Below are 20,396 nucleotides of genomic sequence, written 5' to 3'. Positions count from 1 at the left end.
TATGCGTGCTTGCTGGGGCACTACATGATATTAGGCAGGTGTACCAGTTTCTTTGGCTCTTCAGTGTAACATAGCTCTTTGAAACTTGGACCATACATAGAAAGAATTGCCACAATATAGTATAGCATAGGGAGTATAGTTTAGTATAGTGCAGGGTGTTTCAAAAAGGACTTTAGAACTTTAACAATTCATATAAATGTACTGAAAGAAGATATAGAATTGGGTTTAGTGTCATTTTGTAGAGAAACACATCAATTTTTTTTACCTTAAAGTAAAGATGTATGTGGCTTCCGTTAGTAATCCTGTGCACATCTCATCGAAAGTCAATTTCTTCCCAGACTCGCTGTAGCATTGCAGGTGCAACTTGCTCAGTGGTGGCGTAAATTCTTGCTCTGACTTCAGGCAGAGAAGCCAGCACAGGAAGTACAAACACGATATCCTTGATGAACCCCCATCAAAAAAATCGAGTTTTTCAAATGGCTCTGAGCACTATGGGACTTAACATCTGAGGTCATCAGTCCCCTAGAACTTAGAACTACTTAAACCTAACTAACCTAAGGACATCACACACATCCATGCCCGAGGCAGGATTCGAACCTGCGACCGTAGCGGTCGGGCGGCTCCAGACATATCCAGGTACACTATCCCGTTGACGATTCTCTAACGGAAAAAAAGGGGCCATACACTTTGTTCTTACTCAGTGCACAAAAAACGTTTGGTTTAGGGCTATCACGAACATGTTACAATGTTTGATACCAATTTTCACTGCCTCAAATCCCACAGATATGTTTGTTAACCTTAGCACTTAAGTGAAAAGTCGACTCGTCAGAAAAGATGACTTTGTCCAAGAAAGGTTCATCCTCATGTAATCGATTTAACATATCGGCACAGAAGTTCTTGCAAGCAATTTTATAATTGTCTTTTATTGCTTGTATGATCGTCAGTCTGTACGGTTTCAAATGCAAACCGTTTCTCAACACACGCCAAGCAGTTGTATGTGGATTTGCAGTTCGCAAGATGATCGCCGGGTCGATTTCGTAAGGCTGTTGACAAAACGTTGTCTTACTCGCTCAACGACGTCATCAGATCTGCTGCACGACCTGATGAGTTCCCATGTCTTACCGAGCACCCTATTTCTGCAAAACGTTTATGCAACTCATAAATTGTAGACCTACTAGGAGGAACTTTAGCATACTTGGTACGCAAATTACGCTGACCTGTTGTCGTCGGCTTTGATTCTTCTAACCAAAACACAACAGCAAGCACGCTTGGGTCCAGTGAAGGCAGACACATTTAACGCAACTGCCAGTAGCGCGGTGCAGTTCGGCACTAGGGAACTACGCGAGACAAAACTTGATGTACATCTCTACAAATTGACACTACAATCACCTCTGTAGGTACTATGAATTAATTTATATGAATTTTCAAAGTTGTAAAGTCCTTTTTGAAACACCCTGTATAATATAGTACAGTACAGTACAGTACAGAAGGTAGCTGAAAGAAATATGCTATGAGATGAAAAGAAATTACAGTCTTACTCAAAGAAAAATTACACTGAAGTCACTGCGACTGATCGTAGACGCATTCCAAAACGCGGGATAAGGTTTGTAATAGGGTGTATGAGCACCACATATGGAAATGCATAGTCTGCACCCTTCTCTCATGCTGACCATAAGATTGGTGAAGAGTTCTTGTGGTAAGGAGTTCCATTCCTCCACCAGTGCTGTTGACAGGTGCATATGCACGTACTGCAATACTTCTGCCCAACACATCCCCTATGTGGTCAATGGGACTTAAGCCAGGACAGGCAATCTGCCAAATATCCTTTCATTCCAAGAGCTCCTCCAACTATGCAGTCTGAAGCGGTCATGCACTGTCAGATATAAAAATTATGCATTGGATTGGATTGTTTGGAGGAAAGAGACCAAACAGCGAGGTCATCGGTCTCATCGGATTACAGAAGGACGGGGAAGGAAATGAGCCGTGCCCTTTCAAAGGAACCATCCTGGCATTTACCTGGAGGTATGTAGGTTCAAATGGCTCTGAGCACTATGGGACTCAATTTCTGAGGTCATCAGTCCCCTAGAACTTAGAACTACTTAAACCTAACTAACCGAGGGACATCACACACATCCATGCCCGAGGCAGGATTCGAGCCTGCGAATGCAGCGGTCTCGCGGTTCCAGACTGTAGCGCCTAGAACCGCTCGGCCACTCCAGCCGGCGGAGCGATGTAGGGAAACCACAGAAACCCCAAATCAGGATGGCCGGACGCGGGATTAAAAATTATGTCAGAGCCAAATGCACCCCGAAAAAGACGCACATTGGGAAAGAGTACAGTGTTACAATAAAAAGAATATATCCACAGAGGCAAAGATAAGCCACTACAAGGCAACAGTGAGGAATGCAGTATTATATGCTGCTGAGACGATGACACTAGGAAGAAATGGGGCGGAACAACTAGAGAAAGAAGAGAGATAAATACTGAGAAAAATACTAGGTCCCAAAAGAGGTGGATGCGAAGACCTAGGGAAGAGTTGTACCGAAACATGAGAACAATATCTGGTGAAATCATACTCAAAAGGGCAAGGTTTGCTGGACATGTAGTTAGGATGACTATGGACAGAATGAGGAAGAGAGTGTGGGAAACAACAGGGAGGACAAGGGGAAAGACAGGAACCAAGTGGGTTGTTGAACTTCAGAAGGACTGGTTGGAATTTGGGATCAAGGTCGAAGGAAAGGAAAATTGGAGGAACAAATACACCGACCAATATGCCAGAGATCAACAACAGAGAAGAATACAGGAAAAGATTAGAGTGTCACCAGTGGAGCCGACAGGAGAAACAGACACTGAAGATCTCGGAAGAAGAGAGGGAGAGAAGAAGAGAAAGAATGAAGAGGTTCTGGGAGAAGAAAACGAAAATGCAGTCCACGAAGGGGCTGCCCCTGGTCCTACAGAGGCCATAAAGCAAGAAGAAGAAGAAGAAGAAGAAGAAGAAGAAGAATGTTGACTGGTGTGTGTGTGTGTAAGATTTTCTGATCAGTGCACCCATGCAACATCATGTCTCCCTGCGCCATAACACCTGGACATCCAAACCATCATGTTTTACTATGTTCCTCCGTGGATAGCACACCCTTGTATGGCGAGAGGTGGTAACACATAAAGCATCCAGGAGCATTGTCAAACGTGATTGTTTTGGTATGGTGTGGTAAGACATGATGTTGCATTGGTATACTGACCATCACAACTTTGAACACGGTACACTGATCAGTCAACATTATTGAGACATTTTATTCCTTCCCCATGTGTGTCTTTTCAATGTTACATTAGGCTTTGACTTAATTTTTATGGATGTCAATGTGCGACCGCATCAAACTGCACAGGTGAACCAGATCTTGAAATGAGAGCATATTCAGCGAATGGTCTAGCATGACTGTTCCCCTGATTTGAATCCTACCAGGCACATGTGTGATGTGTTAGGGAGATGTACTGCAGCATGTACACATCCACCAACGACCATCGAGCACTTGTCAACTGTGGAGGAATGGAACACCTTACCAAAAGTACTCCTCACCAACCTTGAGGCCAACACAGGAACACGCTACAGAGCATGCATTGCCATCTTTCTTGGTATGGTCCAAGTTTCACCAGGCTACATTACTTGGCAGTGTCACATCAAGCGAAAGCTACTTTTGTCCTATAGTTTTGCACTTCAGTATAAGTGTGATAGGGCTATCAATGTTAACCATATACATGGTGTTAGGGGTATTTATTCATGTCTGAGTACAATGTACTGAACAACATTACATCAGTATTTAGTTCATTTGCAGACTAATAATTATAGTTGTAAGGAGTAGTATGTTTTAGGTTCGTTATTGCCTCTAAGTATGTGTGACAAGAGCAAGCCATTAATGCTTATTTTTCCCTTGGGCTGCAGATCAGCTGTTGAAGTGTGGACACGTGGGCACAGAACAGTTAGTCTATACTAACAGGCATAGCCCACTTATAGGTGCAGTTATGACCATGCAGAAACATCAGGTGGTAAATTGTGTGATGTGTTTGTGGGAAGACTGTTCGATGCAGAGAAAAAAACAACTAACACACTGATGTGTGTGAATATTAAAGTACCAGTGATCACACCATCTGCACTTGTACCTCTAATACCCTGTATATTAATGATATAGTGGATAACATTGTAGCATCCATGACACTATTCATGGAAAAGGTTGTTGTCTACAAGAAGGATGCAATGGCATAAGACTGTAACAAAATGCAAGAAGATCTGCAGCAGATCCACCGGTGATGCTACAAATGATAATTAAACCTGGAAGTAAATGAAGTAACAAAGTGCACATTAATAGGGTAAGATATCCACTACTGTCCAATTACACTATATGTGAAAAGTGACTGGAAGCGGTAACTACCATAGAACAGCTAGGGGCAGCCATCTGGAGTGGTGTGAAGATGGACTATAATGAACGTGATATTGGCAAGTACTCCTGGATATACAAGTATTTAGTATAAGGGTCGATCAGAAAGCTTCTGTTCAGAGGCCATATTGTCCAGAATTGATATGCCAGACAGGCAAAACGGCTGTGAGCATTGAGGCAATCATCTCATCGCTGCACCAAGTTGTGCCTGGGACAAAACTGTGTCTTGCTACTTGAAGAAGTCCATAATATGCCATCTGCGTATCCTCGTTCGACAGGATCCGTCGAAGAAACAGCAACCCTTTGTCGCAGTTTTTCCAGATGTTTCATCTTAACTGCACGCAGTAATTTCTCCAGCATTGTGCAGAACTATTCTCCAGTGATGGAGACCCCATGTTCCTTGAAACTAATAATTGATGAGACTGGCCTCTCACATCGCCCTGCGCCTTGTTTTGAATTGCAACCAACACAGATCTGGGCGCACCATTCCACAATGGTGGTTTTCGACAGACATGCAGCCCCGTACACATCATTCTCCGATGGATGTCATTCTATATTTGTCTTTCGGCAGTCAAGAAAAGAAAAACAGTATGTTGGTCCTCTTTGGATGCATTTGGTAACAAGGTCGTCATAGATCACGTTTCCACATTTATCATGTGCTCATCGGAAAGATATGAATGCCACACTAATGCCTTGTCTATGTATCAATGCTTATATACCTGTATTGGAGCACACTATGTTGCATATAGGCTGCAATTATGCTCTCAAACGCGGAATTTTTGATTGCTCCTTATATTTCAGTGCAGCCACACAAATTTGGTAGGAGTAAGGCCAATTACATTCTGTGTTAAGCAGTGGTTTTCTCATTCACAAATCTTATTTGGATGCTGTGCCTCTGCTCTGCCTCATTAACAAGGTGAAACACCTACCAGCAAATGTCCAACAACTGCAAGATCAGGTCTTATTGAAACTATGGTTTACCATTCCATAATATTCCTGCTCGCTTCAGTTGGGATCCCACAGCAGTCATTCAAGTACGGAATCAGTGGAGTCAGGAGATCCACACTCAATGTCACACAATAGTTCAACTATCCCATGGGACTAGAGCCCTAGAGGACAGACATATTATTCGCTCAGCCACGCAGGATTGTGCGGCCACGTCATGCACCTCGATACAGGAAAGTGGCTCGTTTCCAGCAAGACAAGTATCTATATGGACAGAGCACCAACATCTCGATCACCACGGATTGTCGACATGGCATCCATTGTTGCCGCTTCCCTTGATGTTGCAACAAAGAGAGGTGCACCCATGAGTTCCAGGTGTGCACCCAGCATCACAATTGATGTATCCATGTGTGGACACTCCAAGAAAAGTGGATTTGCCGTATTGCATTCACCATCGTCATATGGCCCAGTTCATGGCGTGATAGTATGGGGCACCACTGGCTACATAACTCGATCACCTTTGGATCACATAGCCGGAAATCTGGACAGCGAGTATTACATTTCTGACATGTTAAGGCCAGTGGACTTTGCCTACCTCCAGGGTCTCTGACATGGTGTCTTTCAACAAGGTAGTACAAGACTGCATGTTGTCCATATTGTCCTGACCTAACTTGATATAGAGCGTATTTGACTGTTGCCCTGGCCAGTACATTCAACGGATCATTCGACCACTGAAAGTATTTGTTCATGTCAGGCACTTAAATGGGATTTGCAGAGTATCCAAGTAGATGTATACCCGGCCGGTGAAACATGTCACTTGACAGCTTGCATGTAGTTGGGTATACTGCGATTGAGAGGTTGCGATAGCTGGCACCGCACACGCCCATAACTCCGAAGTATGTTTTGTAAATGTAAGCTACAATCGACGTTTATACGTAAGTACAAAAAGAAGTACGTTTTTCTAACAGTGGAGAGAACGACGACGGAGACTAAGCATTTGATAGTACATGAAAACAGGAAATAACAACACCCAAAGTTAAAGGCAATATCTATGAAAAGTCGTTCCAAATTGTTACTGTAATAGCTACATGTAAAACGTCACATAATTATGTAATCGTAAGCATACTAAAGAACACGCTATCCACACACATAGAAAGAAATAAAGCAAAATACGCATAGCCTACTCGATTGCAGAGAGAAAGAATTAATTCTGTATACATTTACACTCTCCAGTGTCAGTGGCGCAATTCTATCCAGTTCTCCTTCACTATCATCGGAATCGGCGCCAAAACCGTTGTCTTCATCGTCATCATTATCATCATCAAGAGAAATCATTAATTGTTCGTTTTCATTTATAATCTGGTCTATAGCTTGTGCTTCTCTTATGAGTTTGGCAACATGGCCTACTTTCTTCCTCCATAAGGTAGCGTCTACAGTAGCAAGACCTTCACGTAGCAGCCTTTCCACTTCTGTTATAGTAAAAGTCTTGTTGTTACTTCTAATGTACGACTTGACTTCACTCCAAACCAATTCAGTTGCATTAAAATGGCAGTGATATGGCGGTAGCCTAATTACCAAGTGACCCTGCTCGCTTGAAATTTCATCTACAACGCATTTAGGCGTCACAGACTTATTTTGCTTTTACGAGCGAGTATAACAACAGCTTTGTCATGCTCATGTCCGCAGCAATGTCTCTCGCCTGCAACCAGTGCACCATAGTTTCTTTATGGTCATTAGTGGTGGGAGTTTTATCTAAAATCACAGAATAGTACAGTGCATTGTCCATCACAGTGTCGGAACAATAAACTGGAGCGCCGGCCGCTGGTGGCCGAGCGGTTCTGGCGCTACAGTCTGGAACCGCGCGACCGCTACAGTCGCAGGTTCGAATCCTGCCTCGGGCATGGATGTGTGTGTTGTCCTTAGGTTAGTTAGGTTTAAGTTCTAGGCGACTTATGACCTCAGCAGTTGAGTCCCATAGTGCTCAGGGCCATTTGAACCAAATAAACTGGAGCAACCAATTTTTAAACCACTGCAGAAACCTTGGGTGGTCCATATCCTCATGAAAGTCACTGTTTTTTCTTGGTCGAAAAACTAAAAGTCCTTCAGCCACAGAAACCCATTTCAAGATCCTGCACGACCCACAATTAATCTGGATCCTCTTCCTGTTGGCTGTGCCCACTGCTTTCAGAGTATCATCTGTCCAGCATTTCTCAACTGATTCTCCAGCGTTGACCCAGGTTTCGTCTAACCATATGACTGAGTGTATGTCGTTTCCACCAATTTTGTGTAAGAATATGGTATGACCTGCAACGATGTGAGCTTTTTCGAGTAACAGTTTTCATCCATCTAACTTTTTAAAGCGGAAGCCCATACTTATTAACACCATCTTAAGTGACGTTTTCCCTCCTGGGAAAAGTTCACTCTCTTTTAAAGAAATTAGCAACTTCGCTATTGTGGGGTGTTCTTTCTTTCTGTAATATCCGTATATGTACCAACGAATTGCATCGGATTGTAAAGAATCAATATCTGTAACAGGACAAGGCTGCCTTTTTCCTTCCCAGGGGTACTTAAAAAACACGCTGTTTTTCCAACAGGGGCGCTCTTCCACATTATTTACTTCAGTGGCTTGTAAGTCTTGAAGTAGCACCCCTTTCCTTATAACTGTTCTTTGACTGAGTCCTAGAGGTTTTGAAGTACGCTCCAAAACTTTATCGGCGGGAATTAACACATACCCATGAACAGAAAGAAACAGTTTTTCTTCCTTGTAAAACTCACGCGTCCCCCTATCCCCCACGCCATCCCCTCATAGCAATTCCAGAGACTCACTATTTAATGGCATTCTACGGCGCAACGGATTGTCGCTTGGTGAACGACGTCGTTTTGTTGACATTGTTTCATAAACACAAACTGTAATCGAGGCAGTAGCACAACGCAACACAAAAGCAGGCGGTCGCGCACTAACATACAATGTTTACACAGAAGCCAGCAATGTAGTAGCGCCGATGCTGGAACTGGCTTTTTTTCAGTCTTGTTATTGGTTCAGAAGACGCAACGTCTCGCGTTCCTCATTTGTTTGTCAGTTATATTGCCAACTTTATGGCGCTTGGGGGAGTGACCTTGGAGTGACTTCGTTTCAGTGGCCCGGTTATATAGATGTAGATATAGATGTGTTGCACACCACTGCTCACCAGCTGATATGACTGAAGACCTCTAGCCTAGAGTTAAAGCAGCATGGAATGGCACCATAAAAACTCAGTTTGACTCAATGCCAAACCACATTAGATCCATAGTTCCTACCCGCAACTTGAAACTTCTCATGTATACCCCAAATCACCTCAAAATTTAATCATGTATTCCTCCTATTATACTGTATATGCAAAATAATTAAACTTTCGTTAACTGCTATCCTTTCACTTCATTAATTACTATAGAATGTAGTGTCTCACATAACATATCAAGTACATGACATGCTATGTTGTAAGAAAATGTAATATTGCGTAGCATCGATGTCCTTAGTCAGTGGAATGTAAATTGTGATGTCTTACTTCAGCAGCTGAAAACTGAGACCAGGAACAATGCTGTCATCAGAGCTTTGGAACATCGAACATGTTTAAATGGTTCACACACTTTAAATACTTATGTCTGTGGATAAAAGAATTATAGGTGCAAATATGGCATTTGCGGATGCAGATCTAGTTTTTCTTGACCACACTAATCTTTACAGATGGTTCAGTAAACAGATGACTGCACCTAAGCATATCATCAGTCTGGGTGAGAACCGTTTTGTTGCCCTAGCTGTCAAAATATGACCTCCACATAAATTGAGTCATCAGTGTAAATTCCCACAATAATAACATTAAAGCCACAATATGCCAACTAGTGGTGCTTATCTTCTGGGGAACTCCTGTTCTAGAAGCTAACTATAGTTTTCTTAGTGTGACGTATACGCACATCAAAAAAGTTTTTCGTCACCCCAGTTCCCAGAACTCCTGAAAACAGTTGTTGACTGTGGATATTGTACCACAGACACAGTCCCTTTGACTGTTCAGATATGTGACTAAACCCACCCAAAGATGTAAACAACCATGCATGAGCAGCGCCTATTAGACGGAGGGGGTGCAGCCGTTCAATTCCAGTCATTCCACCAGGAAGGAGGTACACGGCTCATGTTCTCTGTAGTTGAACCATGCCTAGACGGTCAATACAACAGTTCGATTGCATCTGCATTGTTACTTTGTGCCAGGAAGGGCTCTCAACAAGGAAAGTGTCCAGGTGTCTCAGAGTGAACCAAAGCGATGTTGTTTTGACATGGAGGAGGTACAGAGAGACAGGAATTGTAGATGACATGCCTCACTCAGGCCACCCAATGGCTACTACTGCAGTGTATGATTCCTACCTATGGATTACGGCTCGGAGGAATCCTGAGAGTAACGGCATCATGTTGAATAATGCTTTTCGTGCAGCCACAGGACGCCCTGTTACGACTCAAACTGTGTGCAATACGCTGCATGATGCGTAGCTTCACTCCCAACGTCCATGGTGAGGTCCATCTTTGCAGCCACAACACCACGCAGCGCGGTGGAGATGGGCCCAACAACATGGCGAATGGACCGCTCAGGATTGGCATCACATTCTCTTCACCAATGAGTGTCGCATGAGCCTTTGACCAGACAGTTGTCAGAGATGTGTTTGGAGGTAACCCGGTCAGGCTGAATGCTTTAGACACACTGCCCAGCAAGTGCATCAAGGTGGAGGTTCCCTGCTGTTTTGGGGTGGTATTATGTGGGGCCGACGTACGCTGCTGGTGTTCATGTAAGGCGCCATAATGGCTGTACGATATGTGAATGCCATCTTCCGACGGATAGTGCAACCATATCTGCAGCATACTGGTGAGGCATACGTATTCATGGACGACAATTTGCCCCCCCCCCCCCCCCCCCACCACCACCACCAATCGTGCACATCTTGTGAATGCCTTTTTCTTCAGGATAACGACATCGCTCGACTAGAGTGACCAGCATGTTCTCCAGACATGAATCCTATCGAACATGCCTGGGATAGATTGAAAAGGGCTGTTTATGGATGACGTGACGTGACCCACCAACAACTCTGAGGGATCTACACCAAATCGCTGTTGAGGAGTGGGACAATCTGGACCAACAGTGCCTTGATGAATTTGTGGATAGTATGACACGACGAATACAGGCATGCATCAATGCAAGAGGATAGGCTACTGGGTATTAGAGGTACCGGTGTGTACAGCAATCTGGACCACCACCTCTAAAGGTTTCGCTGTATGGTGGTACAACATGCAATGTGTTTTTCATGAGCATGTTTATGTTTCTTTATATTTTCCTCTTTCCCCAATCGTGTTCAACTATTTTACATTATTGTGTATATTTCTACAACAGATACATGTTTCTAGGTTTCGAAACTGTGCAGTACATGAGAATCAGCCCACTCTATAAACACTGGTGTCAGAAATTCAAAACATTCTTTTGACAGTATTAACTGCAGTAAGGCACAGATTGATTGGATTCGTTCAATAATATTCAGTTTTCATTTGCTTTTAGGTTTTTGTGGAAATACTGCGAAGCTAGACAACCATCGATGCTCCACCATGTATTCCTCATTCTTCTCGCTAACAATGCACAATCCTCTGATAGCGTAAATAACGTGAAATAATTACTTCAAAATTGTCTTTAAAACAAAAGCAATCTCTCAGGTACAAGTTTGCTTTTGATACCACGTTGATCTTTTTAACATTCTGCAGATATCAAGCTCAGATGAAGCAGAATGACACGCCCATTATCTATGACAACGCTAGTTGTAACCAATATAGAGCAGCCCGCAGAATTAATGTTCTTCTCGGTGGGTGAATTGTCATGATATAGCATTTGCTTATATTTATTGTCACTCGCGTCATGAAACGTCTAAGACAAAAAGGTGGCAAGCAACTGCGCTATTAATGGGTTTGTGTTCCCCCGCCCCCCCCCCCCCCCCCTACTCCCTGGTTTCTTAAGCACATAAAGAAATGTCGTAAATCTTTCTTAAAACGTGGGGGACTAGGATTGGTTTTGCCTTACCAGCAAAGCAGCTGTTATAAAGAGATTGATCATACTCATATCTCTAAAATACAAAGATCTGTCAACGTACTATTAATCGGATGGAAACTACAGATGTTCAGATTTCGTAGGTTAACTGATACTGCTGAATTTTCACCAGGCGCAGAAAACCAGCGGTAACCATAATTTTTTGTCTGCAAATTGTACTACACTGTTTGCACATTGAAAATAATATATGTTTTTAATGGTTCAATGTCATCCAAACACACAATTCGTATGCAGGATGATTCAGCTAAGCGTTAACTTCAAATACACTGCCTGTAAAATTTACAAAGAAAATGGCAGTATGATCCAGTTTACCAATATAACGTTCCACGTTCTCAGGCCTGTTTTCATGCACTGATTCGTTTGGTAAGGGTGTCATAAAGCCATTGTAACCTCTCGTGAGGCAAGCTGCCTCACAACTGAAACTTCCTGGCAGGTTCGCAGGATAGCTTCTGTAAAGTTTGGAAGGTAGGAGACGAGGTACTGGCAGAAGTAAAGCTGTGAGGATGGGGCGTGAGTCACGCTTAGGTAGCTCAGTTGATAGAGCACTTGCGCGCGAAAGGCAAAGGTCCCGAGCTCGAGTCTCGGCCCGGCACACAACTGTTATAATTGGTCTTTGATATTCTAGATACTGTCACTGGGATGGATTCGATGATCGAGCTGGTACCACGCAACTCGGTAGACAGAGAGTACATTATGAGAGTACATAAATATCATGTAAATGGCTCAAGAGACGCGCCATATGTGGACAAGCATTGTCTTATTGAAAATAGTGCTACGACAATGTCGTGTGACTTATTGTTATCATGTCAGAGTTCCTTCAATCGCTACCCACAGTGATCTGAAGTAATATCCGATGACTCCCAACATCTGGGCACCAGCAGTAACATCACGGTGCTCCTCTTAAACATTTTATGAACGGGACCTCTCCCCAGGTCACCACCACACTCGCTGATGACAGTCGTCTAAGCTAATGCAGAACTGTAATACATCACTGAAATCTATGTGATACCATTCATCAGCAGTCCATGCTTGCAGGACACGGCACCAATCCAAATACAGCCATTTGTGTTGTGATGTTAACAGCAGTCTGCACGTGGTATGGTAATTCCTAGCCTGCCTTCTGCTAGTCTGTGACCAATGGTGCAAGATGATACAGAATATTGCAGGCAGTCCATTACTTGTTCTCAGGGGATAGAGGTGGTACAGATGTGAAGGGATGGTGTGCTTCATGTGCAATACAGCTGTCCTCCCTTTTTGTGATCACATGTTGTCAACCAGAACCTTGACAATGAAGATACAAGCCATCATGTTTCGATGCTGTCCAACATCAAGCCACTGTCACATTGAAATGCCCCAAAAATATGCATAATTCACAATTCAGCATGCTGGCAAAATGAAGACCCACAATGAGGCCCCTTTGTGATCCTTTGAAGTGCTGATAATGCTGTTTCGTATGAGTACACAACACTTCCATGTCCTTCACTGTGATCATTCAGTATCTGATGCTGTTTACTCCCCCTGCACACTCTCCTAGGCCTTATAACAACACTAAACATGAACAATACTAATGCACTGCATTGGCCATTCTACCTGTTATCATTTACATACCTGCCAGTGGTGTGTACATGTATGAATGAAAAGTGCCTCATTGTAACACAGCTAAACTTGAAAGAAGCATTGCTTCTGTAGCAATAAAATGGTATAGTTGTTTATCACTCAGTATTTTAGATATCAGTTTCAGATGGTGCTCGTATTAAAGAACTAAATTCTGATTCTGCCATGAGACAGTCAACATATCGTATCTATCTGGCGGTAGTGTTCTCAGGTGCCAGAGAGCACTGACAGTTGGGACTACTTTGCTTCTGCAAAGCATGGTACGGACAGAGATTTTTCTGCCAGTTGTGGGTAAAGGATGACATGCTGATGACACTGAGCCAGTTCCATCAGTCCAACAGTTCCATCTCAGCTAGCAGTTCCATGAGTTCAATCAGATCCAGCATTTCTGCAGTTTCCACAGTTCTGTGCAATCTCCCTAAGTCCATCCAGCCATCACCTGCACCAGACATATTGGGTCAGATTAACAGTGACATTTTGTTACAACGTCCCAACTCAGAATTTTGACCAGGCTGTGGTGATCGATGGGAGTGGATAAATAGATGATATGGAAGCCAATGAGGGCTTCCTCAGGTGACGCTATTTGCACAGCTTTCCGTATTTGCATCTTAAGTGACTGTGTCTGAATTAGACACTGAGTGGAAAGTGGAGGTAATCGAGTACTCTGTTTTATTGCACTGACAGGTTGTTTTGGGCTCATTGTTTTGTGCAGTTGTGTGGGATGTGACCTCTGTGCCAAAAATTGAGGGCTATGTCTGACCTTAGCTGTCACTGAGAAGAGCATGCTGACCTCAATCAGCCACAACACTCATCGATAAGAGGCCACAAACTCTATTATGAGTTCTATCTCGTGATTGCTCAGTGTTGAAAACTGATCCAAGGCCAACTGCTTGTGTGTGCAGACATGACAGGCCCAATCGGCACACTACTACTGCATCAATTCCAGTCCAGTACACACATAGATTCACAAGTGTTTTTATTCTTTACATCTCCTAGTATGATTTTTAAGCAACTGTAAAATGCAGTAGTGGACTGAGGCAGAATGACGACTAGGAACTTTTTATTTCTGCTGACATAAGTATGACATCATCGGTAGCAGTGAATCGATGGCAGAGGTAGCTTCTGTACTGAAAATCGGTGTCTTTTTGTAGGTGTTATGGCCATTTCTACTGTATCAGCAACGTTACCCTATTGAGTGCTGTGCTCCGTGCTGCAGCAATGGCTCATATCCCTTCATTTCCTTGCTCTTCAAGGATTTTATTGAGGATATGGAGCAATGCAATATCAGTTAACTGGAGTGGAACAATATCTTTGAGCTTCCCCTTCATGTCAGAATTACCAGGAATGTTCTTAATTAACTTCACATTGAGCTCCTTACTTTGTGTGGTCCAAATCACTTCTGATAGGAAGGTGGGCTAGCATGTATGTCATCACATTTTCTTTGCCAGCTATGTATTTCATGTAATCAAATTCTTGAAGACAAATCACTCAGTGCAGTAGCCTAACATTTAGATGCCAACAGCTATTTAGGAACATTAGGGCCCAATCGTTAGTCACCACCATAACTTGATGACTTAGAAGGTACAGTTAGGGTTGCTAAGTTTTACATTTTTCCTGTATTATTATGTATTTTTACTGTTGATTTAGCGTTACATTTTTCATTTCACTGTACAGCACTTTCTTCCATTTTTTAATATTTGTCGCTGGCCTATCATAGAATCCAACACAATTCTTATCCTTACTATACATAAAAATGCACATTAATTTTATTATATTTGTTATTATTACCATTCACATACAGATTTTTGGGTGGTCTATGTTTAGCTTAATACTTCTGAAGATCACTCAATATCACAATTGGTAGTGTTGTCGATATACTTAATTTCTGATTCTAATGTTAAACACAAGTTTGTAAACTTCATTGCAGTGATGATTTCTTGAATCCATACAGCAGACATCCTAGTTTTTGTAATTTTCTTTTGTTTGAGAATCATAGTGAGTTCACCAGCAAAGAAGAAACACTGCAAGGAACAGCAGTACAGTCACATATACTTAAAGAAATGAGAAGAGACTTTCACATGGCCTGGTTCAGTTTCTGGTAAACATACTTTTGTACATTGTGCAGGAAGGAATTCAACATTTCACAAGTGGGTAGTTTGATCTCAAGCAACATGCCCAGTACAAAGGACATCCGTTACAGGAGAAAGCAAGTAGTCAAAACCATGAATGTATGTAAATGTTTTGTGAACACTAATAAATCTGAAGCCAATGTTGTCACGGCTTATGAGTCGCTTTTGTATCACACAGTCAAACATAACCTGAGCTATGCAAGTTTGCATTTTATGTATATTGGCAAGTTCAAAAACACCTGTAAAACCTGCCTGTGGCAAGATGAAGGCAGAAATGTTAGTGGCAAACTTGTTGCCACCTAAAAGTGTCAGTGATTTTGTTAATATTCTTAAATCTCCTGAAAGTAGTAAGTTTTTCTAAGTAGCAGCAGATGCTTTCAACAAAAGCAACAAAAAGATGTTTCCAATTTGTGTAAGATACTTTGAGGTGTTATAAGGCACACAAAACAAACTGTTGACACTGAGTGAACAGTCTAATGGATCTTCAAATGCAGTGACAAAGTTAATGGTTGATAGTCTGGAGAGCCATTCCCTAAATGTTAATAATTTAACAGCATATAGTGCTGACAATGTTAATGGTCTATAATCATTTCTCTGTATCATCTTAAAGGCATGAGGAACTGAAATCATTTCTTGAATTTATGGATTTTGTGTGGTCTGAGATATTAAGGCATGTGCCAACAAGATGGCTGTCCATAATTTCTGCCATTAACAGATTGATTGAGTACCAGCCAACTATAAAGAGCTATTTCAAGAGCATTGATGTCTTTCCAAAGCAACTTGCATCAGTATTTTTAGCTGAAGACCCAGAGAAAAGAATTATCCTGAAATATATTTGCATTTTGTGCCAAATATAGGAGGTCAAATGCAAGCAGTATCAAAATACCCAGAAAAAATGGAGTTCAGTATTATTGAATCATGTAGCAATCTGTGTCTGATCTGTAAGAAGATCACACAAAGAAAAAACTATAAATTCTGTGGGAGTGAAACCAAGAAATTAATGAGAGATATTTCATCAAAATCCCTTAATATGATTTCATGTGAATTTGATTGTTTCTGTGACACATTGTTGAAATATCTTGAAACCTATTATAATCTCTCGGGTAGTAATAAGTATTTGCATACTTTTGAATTTAACCTCTTTCTTTGGAGGAGGAAATACAATATTGTGTCTTTGAACTTGCAGCGGAAATACTCAATCTACAAGATCAAATCAATCTGGATCAGATATATGAAGAATTTTGTGAGGTGAAAGATAAATTTACTCACTGTCTCTCTAAGGATGGTGATGATGTGTCTAAGTGGGTGAAATTCTTTATACTAGTGCCTCACCAAAAAGTGACATGTCTCTCTCGGCTCATATGCATTATACTAAGTGCACCAGGTTCAAATGCAGTTGTGGAATGAGTGTTTTTGATGATGAAGAACAATTGAACTGTAAGGAACAGCTGTTCACCAGAACTCATAAAATCAGAGCTTCAAATTGTAATAAATTTTGACATGCACAGCAAAGACTTTTCTAAATGACTGCAGAACGACAGGGCATTACTAGATGAATCTAAATTACTTGGAAATTACCTTGGTGATGTGAAGAAATAGGGTTTAAGACGTAAATGTGATTCTTGATTGAAAATGGCATTTAATAAAATATGAATGTCTGTTTCATTACAAAATATGTCAATGAAAAATCTTACTTTTTTGTGAAAAAAGTAGCAACCCTAGGTACAGTTGCAATCAATTCTCTTAGTTGTCACTGGCTTTTGGGTGTAGGGAGTTGTTGCATCGCCTCCATTTTCTCCTCACCAGCACACATTCCAGTCGAACTCAGGACATAACCAAGGAACTTAACTCCCTGACACGCAAAGAGACATTTCTCCAGAGATTCATGCCAGCACAAGAGACCATCTGCAATACTTCTCCCAGAGTATTGTAGCACTCTGCAAAATTCCGAGATGTTATTATAATGTCATCTACAAAGAGAGCAACTCGCCTAGCAATCCAGGACGGAATCCTGCGTGTGGATGAAGGTTGCAACACTTAAATTCAATCTGAACGGAAGCACAGTGTTTACTAAGAAAGCCATATGTCTACATCTACATCTACATTTATACTCCGCAAGCCACCCAACGGTGTGTGGTGGAGGGCACCTTATGTGCCACTGTCATTACCTCTCTTTCCTGTTCCAGTCTTGTATGGTTCGCGGGAAGAAACACTGTCTGAAAGCCTCTGTGCGCGCTCTAATCTCTCTAATTTTACATTCGTGATCTCGAAACCTGGCGAGCAAGCTATACCGCGATGCAGAGCGCCTCTCTTGCAGATTTTGCCACTTGAGTTTGTTAAACATCTTCCTAACGCTATCACGGTTACCAAATAACCATGTGACAAAACGCGCCGCTCTTCTTTGGATCTTCTCTATCTCCTCCGTCAACCCGATCTGGTACGGATCCCACACTGATGAGCAATACTCAAGTATAGGTCGAACGAGTGTTTTGTAAGCCACCTCCTTTGTTGATGGACTACATTTTCTGACTCTCCCAATGAATCTCAGCCTGGTACCCGCCTTACCAACAATTAATATAAACTCCTGGAAATTGAAATAAGAACACCGTGAATTCATTGTCCCAGGAAGGGGAAACTTTATTGACACATTCCTGGGGTAAGATACATCACATGATCACACAGACAGAACCACAGGCACATAGACACAGGCAACAGAGCATGCACAATGTCGGCACTAGTACAGTGTATATCCACCTTTCGCAGCAATGCAGGCTGCTATTCTCCCATGGAGATGATCGTAGAGATGCTGGATGTAGTCCTGTGGAATGGCTTGCCATGCCATTTCCACCTGGTGCCTCAGTTGGACCAGCGTTCATGCTGGACGTGCAGACCGCGTGAGACGACGCTTCATCCAGTCCCAAACAGGCTCAATGGGGGACAGATCCGGAGATCTTGCTGGCCAGGGTAGTTGACTTACACCTTCTAGAGCACGTTGGGTGGCACGGGATACATGAGGACGTGCATTGTCCTGTTGGAACAGCAAGTTCCCTTGCCGGTCTAGGAGTGGTAGAACGATGGGTTCGATGACGGTTTGGATGTACCGTGCACTATTCAGTGTCCCCTCGACGATCACCAGAGGAGTACGGCCAGTGTAGGAGATCGCTCCCCACACCATGATGCCGGGTGTTGGCACTGTGTGCCTCGGTCGTATGCAGTCCTGATTGTGGCGCTCACCTGCACGGTGCCAAACACGCATACGACCATCATTGGCACCAAGGCAGAAGCGACTCTCATCGCTGAAGACGACACGTCTCCATTCGTCCCTCCATTCACGCCTGTCGCGACACCACTGGAGGCGGGCTGCACGATGTTGGGGCGTGAGCGGAAGACGGCCTAACGGTGTGCGGGACCGTAGCCCAGCTTCATGGAGACAGTTGCGAATGGTCCTCGCCGATACCCCAGGAGCAACAGTGTCCCTAATTTGCTGGGAAGTGGCGGTGCGGTCCCCTACGGCACTGCGTAGGATCCTACGGTCTTGGCGTGCATCTGTGCGTCGCTGCGGTCCGGTCCCAGGTCGACGGGCACGTGCACCTTCCGCCGACCACTGGCGACAACATCGATGTACTGTGGAGACCTCACGCCCCACGTGTTGAGCAATTCGGCGGTACGTCCACCCGGCCTCCCGCATGCCCACTATACGCCCTCGCTCAAAGTCCGTCAACTGCACATACGGTTCACGTCCACGCTGTCGCGGCATGCTACCAGTGTCAAAGACTGCGATGGAGCTCCGTATGCCATGGCAAACTGGCTGACACTGACAGCGGCGGTGCACAAATGCTGCGAAGCTAGCGCCATTCGACGGCCAACACAGCGGTTCCCGGTGTGTCCGCTGTGCTGTGCGTGTGATGATTGCTTGTACAGCCCTCTCGCAGTGTCCGGAGCAAGTATGGTGGGTCTGACACACCGGTGTCAATGTGTTCTTTTTTCCATTTCCAGGAGTGTAGTTCCTGGATTCCTCAAATAATGGAATCCGCTAATAAGAAGTGGTCAAGTATAGAGTGGTAAAGTATTTTGCACCTGCCTGATCAGGCCAGTCCTGCTTGGTAACAAATATTTTACTGAGATGATGAGCATCCAGAACCAATCATATCCCAGTCCCTTACTTTTTCACAAAGAGTACAGCATTACTATAGGTGCTGTTGGAATGATTGATTACACCCCATCCCAACAGCCTGTTTATTTTGTCTTCAATTGCCTCGTGCGTCACCAGTGGGAATCTGATAAGGTGTAAATGTTCTGTCCTGGTTTTATTTGTAAATGTCAGATGTATGATGATAGAATCTCCCTGGGCAGTTTTGGAAATCAGACATGAACGGGGCTATTGACTGGAACAGCTTGTCCTGCTGCTCAGGAACGAGGTGGCAGCTTTTGAAGATTGCCTCCCAAAGTACCTGCTGCTCACAAAATTGTGCTCCATTGTCCTCATAAACGTGTCCTGGGGTGCAAGTCCCTCTCCCTATCTGGCCAGATGTGCACTCCAGCACTGTGGTTTTACTGATTTTATCCCAGGCTGGCCCTCACATATGAAAACCGAAGTTTTACCTGTCGTCCATTCACACTTACGGAAAAAAGCTCTTCGTGTCAGCCTGTTACAGCTTGTATAGTACCAAGTCAGTCTGAAATGAGAAGGGCTGGAACAGACACTTCTGACACCACAAGGGCAAGTTGACAAAATATTGTCTCACCAGATGCCAGTTTCAACAGAACTTGCTTATTTACTGGTTTTGATCTGCTGCCAGTAGCATCATGAATACAGAGAATGGTTACTGGGAATACCAGTAAGTGAACTCTCCTGCTTACCGATGAGAAAAATATCTTGGAAATAGGTGTCACAATTTCAGCCGAATCCATAAGAATTTCAAAATATAATAATTCTACTGGTTGGCTTTGATAAATACATTTGGAGAACCTCTGTTCCTTTGCCAGAAGGACTACTAATGAATACTGTGAACAACTCACCTTCCTTCCTGTTTCAGCTGACACATCCAGTGGGAGTGTCTGAATACCGCTTAAGCATTTGCCGCCTCGACATCAGCACTTTGTTCTGCCAGAGTAAAAATTGGTTCTCTTGCTGGAAGTGGAATAGCATTGTTAATATGAACTTA

This window comes from Schistocerca gregaria, chromosome X (genome assembly GCF_023897955.1).
Source record: "Schistocerca gregaria isolate iqSchGreg1 chromosome X, iqSchGreg1.2, whole genome shotgun sequence".
NCBI classification, from domain to species: Eukaryota; Metazoa; Arthropoda; class Insecta; order Orthoptera; family Acrididae; genus Schistocerca; species Schistocerca gregaria.
The sequence above is the reverse complement of the archived record's forward strand: the minus strand, read 5'-3'. Positions refer to the sequence as shown.